The sequence below is a fragment of the Anneissia japonica genome, unplaced genomic scaffold (genome assembly GCF_011630105.1).
Source record: "Anneissia japonica isolate Jap-2015-1 unplaced genomic scaffold, ASM1163010v1 scaffold287995_len52489_cov100, whole genome shotgun sequence".
NCBI lineage: Eukaryota > Metazoa > Echinodermata > Crinoidea > Comatulida > Comatulidae > Anneissia > Anneissia japonica.
The window spans coordinates 1-8,057 of record NW_022757723.1 but is presented as its reverse complement, the minus strand read 5'-3'; the positions used below and the strand labels follow the sequence as shown (position 1 = coordinate 8,057).

At 31.4% G+C, this 8,057-nt stretch overlaps 1 long non-coding RNA gene across 1 annotated transcript; it reads right to left on the bottom strand.

Annotated features, from left to right (window-relative positions):
* Positions 1-1,496: 1,496 nt before the first annotated feature.
* On the bottom strand, positions 1,497-3,659 carry LOC117124869. Its single transcript, XR_004448033.1, has 3 exons — positions 3,613-3,659; positions 2,384-2,570; positions 1,497-1,965 (listed from the first exon to the last, which is right to left on the bottom strand). It is a non-coding gene; the product is annotated as an uncharacterized LOC117124869 (long non-coding RNA).
* Positions 3,660-8,057: the final 4,398 nt, after the last annotated feature.

Sequence of the window (8,057 nt, the reverse complement as noted above, 5' to 3'; positions counted from 1 at the left end):
TACTTACTGAGAAGTTATACAAATCTAGGAATAAACGCACGACTTAACCTTTGGATCTATGACTTCCTATATGAAAGGACACAGATTGTTAAATTTAGGGGTAGTGTATCTAATTTGTTGAAGACTTGTAATACGGGGGCACCACAAGGGTGTGTTCTGTCGTCATTGCTCGTTATGCTCATTTGATTTTTGCAGTAATATTGATCCAAGTAAAGCATTTAATATTAAGTTTGCTGACGGCACTTGTATAATTGTATAATATCAAAAACTGACATATCCTTGTTTAATGACTATGTTGAATCTTTTATTGTATGGTGTAAGGAGAATTTTTTCGTAATAAATGCCAAGAAGACTAAGGAAGTTATTGTCGACTTCAGAAGGAAAAATAAAACTATTCACGGAAATTCAGTCAATCCTTTCTTATTGTATTATTATTTGGTTTTCTCATCACCATAGACAGTAAAGATAAACTATTGAGAATTGTTAACATGGCTGGCAGAGTGATTGGAGCAGATGTGAAGCCTTTAGAAAATATCTTTAAAATGTTATACTTAAGAAATTTAATTTAATTATGCAAGACTCATCCCATTCATTATACTCAGACATTATTGTAAATAGATCGGGAAGGGTTAGACTTAAACAACACAAAATATCGACAAACCGTTTCAGACATTCAGCATTGTACATTGCTTGTAATTTAAATTAAAACTTAAGAAGATAACAACACAAACTCCAATTTTTATAATACTAGAGAATTTTTAATTGATATTTATCACATTTTATAAACGATTCTATGTTATCTACAAAAATATCTTTTGACAATAAAGTTGAATTGTATCTTGTATCTAGTATGGGGGTGGGGAAGTATTATCTATTATAATAGTTAAGTTTACAATTTTAGATAGTGAACCTAACTATCCTCCTGAGTACTGAGCTAAAAGTTCATTTAACTAGAAAACTAGTAAATATTTAAATAGTTAAATTAACAAATTTATTTAATTAAAATAACTTGATAGATTAGTTAATTAAAAGTTATACTAACTAATTTAGATAGTTACAATCACTAAGCCTTGTACTATGCACATAGTAAAGTTTACCAAGTCCAACTATAAGTTTACTTTCAGCTCAGTACTCAGGAGGACAGTTATTTTAACTAAGTAAAAATAGTTCAAATCACTACGCAACGTAAAGCATCCTTATTGAATTTTCATATCTGGTCAGTCGGTTAAGTCAATTTTCATCTGTTTTCGTTTCATTTATGTACTCAACAACAAATATTCAGACAAGTTATTTCATTCATTTTATTTTAATAAAGCACAGTATTTGTATAATATAAATGATTATGCCTCCCACACAATTTCTTTTATCCTTGTTATTTTTGTTAATTGCTATCTATGTATAATATTTTTGTAATTGTGTGGAACAATAAAATTGAAATTATTAGGTTTATTACAATATTTTTATACATTTAATATTTTTTTGTCTGGAAAAATGACTTTTTAACTTTTAAAACATTTTATAAAATTATTTTATTTAATTTTAATATAAAGTCAAATAAAAGAAAAATTTTAGTTTAATTTCTAAAAATGGAAAGAATATATTGGAAGATGCTCATCCAAATTAACGAAAATGTTTCTGCCAGTAATTTAGTAATGACTATAAAATATGTTAGTAATACTATTACTCAAAATCTCAAAAGAAATACTGCAGCATTTTTTTCAAACTGTACAAGCCTCTTGAAAACAAAATTATGCACTGTTTGTAGTAGCAATAAGGTTCAAAAGCTTCCTTTAATTTGGCTGATCAACATGTAAAACAGTCTCTGGTTAATCAGTTTGGTATACCGAGTTAAACGTGTACACAGTATACACCATAGTGAATATTGCTTCTATCAAGAATTCGACACAGCACACTGTAACACCTCAAGTCGAATCCCTCTCTGTCAACTGAAAATGGCCTTTGTTTCTTTGAAAATTTAATAAAGAGATACATATATTTTATTAATTTATATCTATAAGTGGTCAATTAGGAATTAGGTTTGCATATTAGGGCTTACATCAGCAAAGGAACAAAATATTGTATTCACAATTATATTACATTCTTAAACACATACATTTTATATGAATAAATATAACTAACAATTAAATCATAGCATTTTACAAATGACACAGTAAATTTAAAAGTATATCTACTTTAAGAATAACTCTATGTTAAAGTTGTAATAGATGATGACTTAAAGCAGAACAATATCAAAAGATCGAAGTGTAAGAACACTCTCAACAAAAATTTAAATTTGAAAATTGCTGAGTCATGCAAATTATACCAGTCAAATAGTATTTTTTCTATTAAGGGAGCTATGTTAGCATATTTTTGTGCAACTTACAAGTTATTTGTGGGTCTGTTCAGATTTCTTCAAACAACCTGCTAAAGTTTTCTTGACCAGGAGAAACTATTCATACTTTGTGAGCTTAACACTTTTCTCACTAGATTTTTAAGTTGTTCAGGAACATTTCTTCTACCTTATTTGGATCTTCAATTTGTGGTCCTAGTCTCTCCAACTCGTCGAACAACTGTTCAAAAAAATACAAAAAATATTATTAATTTTTATAATAGTTATGACCCAATAAAATTGCTAAAACAGAAAAACAGATTTTTAAACTAATTTCACTAAATATATCACATTTAATAGCCCACCACTATTTATAATTGTTTCGTGTTAGATGAATAAAGATTATTAAAATTGAAGGTATTATTTTTTTAATGTGATAACATGAAATTAAATCACTATTATCAACACACAAAACACACAAAAACATATTGTCTGCTACAATTACCTACAGTACTAAATGAATAAAATCATTGATATGAAATGAAAGACCAAACCAGGTATGTAAAGTCCAAGGCCCAAAATAATAAACAGACCAATGAGAGGTAGAGAACGCTATGCAGCACTGTAGCAAGGAAGGTTATTGTCAAATAAATCACTTAGGACATCAATCATGGTGGTAACATTGGCACTAAGTAGGAGGGGCCAGTCAGACTCAACAATACCTATAGTGTATTGAATGTATGGTTGAAAAAAAAAGTGTTTGACTATGCTATAACCAGGTCCACTAGACATAACCTAGGTCCATTTTTTGGGGTTGAACATTTAAAATAATTAATGCCTAAGCCAAGTATGTAGTAATAATAACTGCACTAGACTAATTAGGTCTAAATCCCGCCGGGAGAAATGGTGAAATGGTGTATCGAGTCCGATTTATTCTTGTTTGTAATTGTATGTATGCTAGGTAGCCAGATTAAAACTCATTGTTCATTTGAGAATGTTTCTTTATAAACATCTACAAATTTAAATGATAAAAAATACGAGTAAATATTGTGAAAATATTCAGCCTTGACACGAGCTATCCTAGGCCAGTAGTAGTAGTGTAGGTCAAGGGCCTGTCACTGGGGCCAAACCTCTAAAGAAAGTGCTAGTAGTGCTAGCTCAAGAAGTGCTATCATGATGGATTAAAATTCCATTTTGCTATCTAAATACGATTATAGTAATAAGATCTAAACTAGCCTAGCATAAAGTAAAGGTTGTATTATTATACAAATAGAAATACACACATTTTCAACCTATTCGATTCGACACACCTTACCACCGCGGGTCAAACTCGCTAGTCATAAGGTTTGCTATTCATAAGGTTCATTATTCATAAGGTTCGTTATTCATAACATTAGCTTACCCTATACCATTAGGGACGCTATTCATAATGAAGAAAAGGGTTCGCTATTCATAAAAAATAATGACCGCTATTCATAAGGTTCGCTAGTCTTAATCAAGAAAAGGGATCACTAGTTATAATTTAATAAAAGGACCACAAAGAGTAAGGTTCGCTAGTCATAATCAAGAAAAATGGTCCGCTACTCATAATATAATTAAAGGGCCATTAATTATAGGGTTTGCTAGTCATAATATCAGAAGAGGTTCGCTATTCATAATTCATAATTTATTTATAATGAAAAAAGAGGTTCGCTATTCATAAGAAAAGAGGTTCGCTATTTATAATTTAAAAAAAGAGGTTCGCTATTTATAATAAAAAAGGGGTTCGCTATTCATAATTAAAAAAAAGGGGATCGCTATTCATAATAAAAAAAAAAGATTCACTAGTTTGTAAATCAATAAAAACAAAAGGTTTTAGTCATAATAAAAATTATAGTTTGAAAAAAGAAATGGTTTACTAGTCATTAAAAAAGAGTGTAAAGCTATTTTATAATCGTGCATTTCGTCAATTTCAAATTCCACATTACCCCTCTCCTGTGAACTCCGCCTGGCACAACCATCACCTTTATTATTGTCATTCCCTGAGTTCTTTTGATTTTATCAGTATTCCTTTTTAATGATTATATCAACAAAGAGCTATTGCACTTCTCGTGAAATGAAAACTACAGCGCTTGCAAGAACTAACAAAATATACGTTATTGTAAAAAAAAAACAACTTGAATATCTTAAGCAAGTGAATACAAAAATCGCAGAACAAACAGTATAAACAAAATCAATCATTTATAAGAGACAGCATATATACATTGTACTAGCATACATGCCAGGATGACAAGTAGCTTACATTATTCAAATATTGATCCGAAATCCTAGGAATATGTTAACATACCTACATACATCCACACTCACGTTAATATTCACATACACCTACCTATTATGTGCAATACCCAAACTTACACAATAAGCATATTGGGGCCTATAAATGAAGAAGTTATCTATATACACATAACTCCATAATGCCATTTTAATTTTTTTTTTGTTAACATTATAAAATTTATTTAACAACTTTCTGTTATAATACTCTATTGAAAATAAGGTGGCAGTGGAATTAAGCTTCCATTTACCAATGTGCTTTAACGTTCCAGCCTTGTATATACCTGTCTCTTATACACATCTAGATGTGTATAAGAGACAGATATATATTAGTCGTTGAAACAAAAAAAAATATGACAAAAAGGCATGTAGACTGAACACTGTATATATTTTCGAAAGACATTTTCGGTCAGTCCTCTGGCCTTCATCAGCTTTACTGAATGCACAGGATTGGCTGTTGCAAGTTTACTGTACAATATAAACAATACAATAGTGATGTAGACGATTATAAGCCAATTATCTAATAGTTTATGTTGTAATATACAAAGTGAAATCCGACAGAGATCAAAGCGGTCAAGTATTGACTTATTATGTCGATATTTCGACATACGTAAGTCGTAATTACGACTTATTATGTCGAAATTTCGACATACGTATGTCGTAATTACGACTTATATACGACATACGTATGTCGTAATTACGACTTATTATACGACATACGTATGTCGTAATTACGACTTATTATACGACATAGGTCGTAATTACGACTTACGTATTTCGAAATTTCGACATAATAAGTCGTAGTTACGACATACGTATGTCGAAATTTCGACATAATAAGTCGTAATTACGACATAAAAATATATATTCCAGTGGCCCTAATAGGCTTTCGTAGTCTACAACGCGTGGTTGGGGATTAATAATCTCTTCGCGTTGCCGACGAGTGGTTCAAGATACTGATCAAAAACGTTGGACGATTCCATTTCGCGAATTAGGGTTCGTTTTCCGACGTTTTTGTTCTACTTAATTGTTTGCGTCGGTTTATCTCGCGATTTTGATGTACTGTAATTTATCGACAAGTCTCTTTTCTATGTTTTGTCATAAGTTTCATTCATTATTATGAATTAATTTTAATACTATATCCTGTCATTTGTTATTGAGCTATTCTGTAAAATTTAAAACCGAAATGTCGAATACCGAGACTCGAAACGCACTGAAATTTCCTATACACTTTTATACTGTATTATAATCAGTAACGTTCGTTTTCCGACGTTTTTGTTCTACTTAATTGTTTGCGTCGGTTTATCTCGCGATTTTGATGTACTGTAATTTATCGACAAGTCTCTTTTCTATGTTTTGTCATAAGTTTCATTCATTATTATGAATTAATTTTAATACTATATCCTGTCATTTGTTATTGAGCTATTCTGTAAAATTTAAAACCGAAATGTCGAATACCGAGACTCGAAACCCACTGAAATTTCCTATACACTTTTATACTGTATTATAATCAGGCCAAACTCGTGTTTTTCCCATGAATATTGACGGGATAAACGCAATTTAATGCCAGTATATTGCTTTTTCTAGAACTATTCATAGGAACATTCCCACGCTCTGCTGCTATGAAAATACAGACTGAATGAAAGTGTACGTGTCATTGATCTTGCTGCTGGCCGAGTTATGCATAGCTCAAACCCTTTGTACGCCGCCCAGTGTTATAACCAGGCCAAACTCATGTTGTTGCCATGAGCATGGAGGAATAAATTCGTAGTGACAGGGTAAACGCAATTTAATGCCAGTACCTGCTTCTTCTAGAACTATTTATAGGAACAGTCTCACGGTTCTGCTGCTACTGTATGGAAATTGACTATTAAGGGTCATTGATCTTGCTGCGGGCCGAGTTATGCATAGCCGTACAGGCCCGTAGCCAGGTCATTTCAAGGGGGGTTCTCTGGGCGTGGGGTCCAGGGGACTGCCTAAGGGCCCCAGTTTGGTTGGGGCGAAGCCTCCGAAGCCAGAGCAGTTTTTGTGTTTAATGGGTCTATATAATGTTATAAAAGCAGTTATGTTTTGAAAAAGATCTATGTAATAAAAGATGGTAATATAATAAAATTGGAAAATATTGTCTGAGAATTGGCATGTTTTAATCACACCGAAAGACAAAAAAAATACCTCATCGCATAATCAATATCAATATACTCAACACATTTATTATAAAACAAAACAAGCTATTATAGGCATAAAGTAATTTACAAAGAATTATGTACTTATTATTTATAATACATAAAACATTTAAGAAGTTTTGTCTTGTTTTAACTTAAATAATGAATCTTCCAGTAGGCCTATATAAACAAATAGAGTTGCCTGTTACAAAATAAAGTAGGAGCTGAACTTCTTCTTGACTCTCATCTTGTACACTGAAAATAATATTACTATTTTTACTACGTGGCTAAAAAACCACAAATATTGTCATTACTACAACTGACAGGGACATCGTTAAATTAAGTCAGAGCCCAAAATATAGCATCATATTGAATACGTCATCTGACATCATGGGAACCTAAACTTTAATTACAATTATTTGTTTACTAGGCCTAATTCGAAATTATTGTTTTAAGACTTTAACCTAATACAAACTGATTAATAATAGCTGAGATTTGATGCTCATTTCAGAATTAATAATCGTTTTTAGTATCTTACTGAATATGTATTGTCTACCAAATGAAATATGAATTATATATGAATCTTTAGAAATACAATTTCTACAATATTAATCTTGTTTTTATATAGATAAATGTTCGATAAATACTATCTTTCATAAAACAAACGAAATTCAGCGCGTCTATTTTCATTCCAATCAATGGTGTTTGTAAACATGTGCACTGACGTCATCGTCGAATCCCAGGACTTTCGACGGCAAAGTTGGCCTGCCTGCCTAGGTATCAGGCCAACCAATAATAATTAACAAAATGTATTATTTTTATTAAATATAGGCTTATGGCGCATCCTGTACATGCACTTCAACTTTTACAACAAAAGCATAGGCCTAGTAGTATGTCCTACTGTACTTAAGCCTAGGCCTACAATAGTTTGATGTCGTCGGGGTATAATTCTGTCTCTAAACTAAATGCAGCGTGACCACTAGGGAAAATCAAAATTCAAGATTGGGTCTAAAAAATCCCAAGATTGCTTTTAAAAACCCAAGATTCGCAAAATATTAGTATATATACATAAACTTCATTTTAAAGCGTTTTCAATGAATTATATACTGTACAGTATTTTGTACTGTATAAGCCTTAACGAAGCGTCTGGATTTTCGCGACCAGAAACTCGTTCGCTTTGGGCCATACTATTACACTGTAAAAAGAAGTGTTTAAGATTTAAACACATGAATAAACACATATCTGTGACAGTTTTT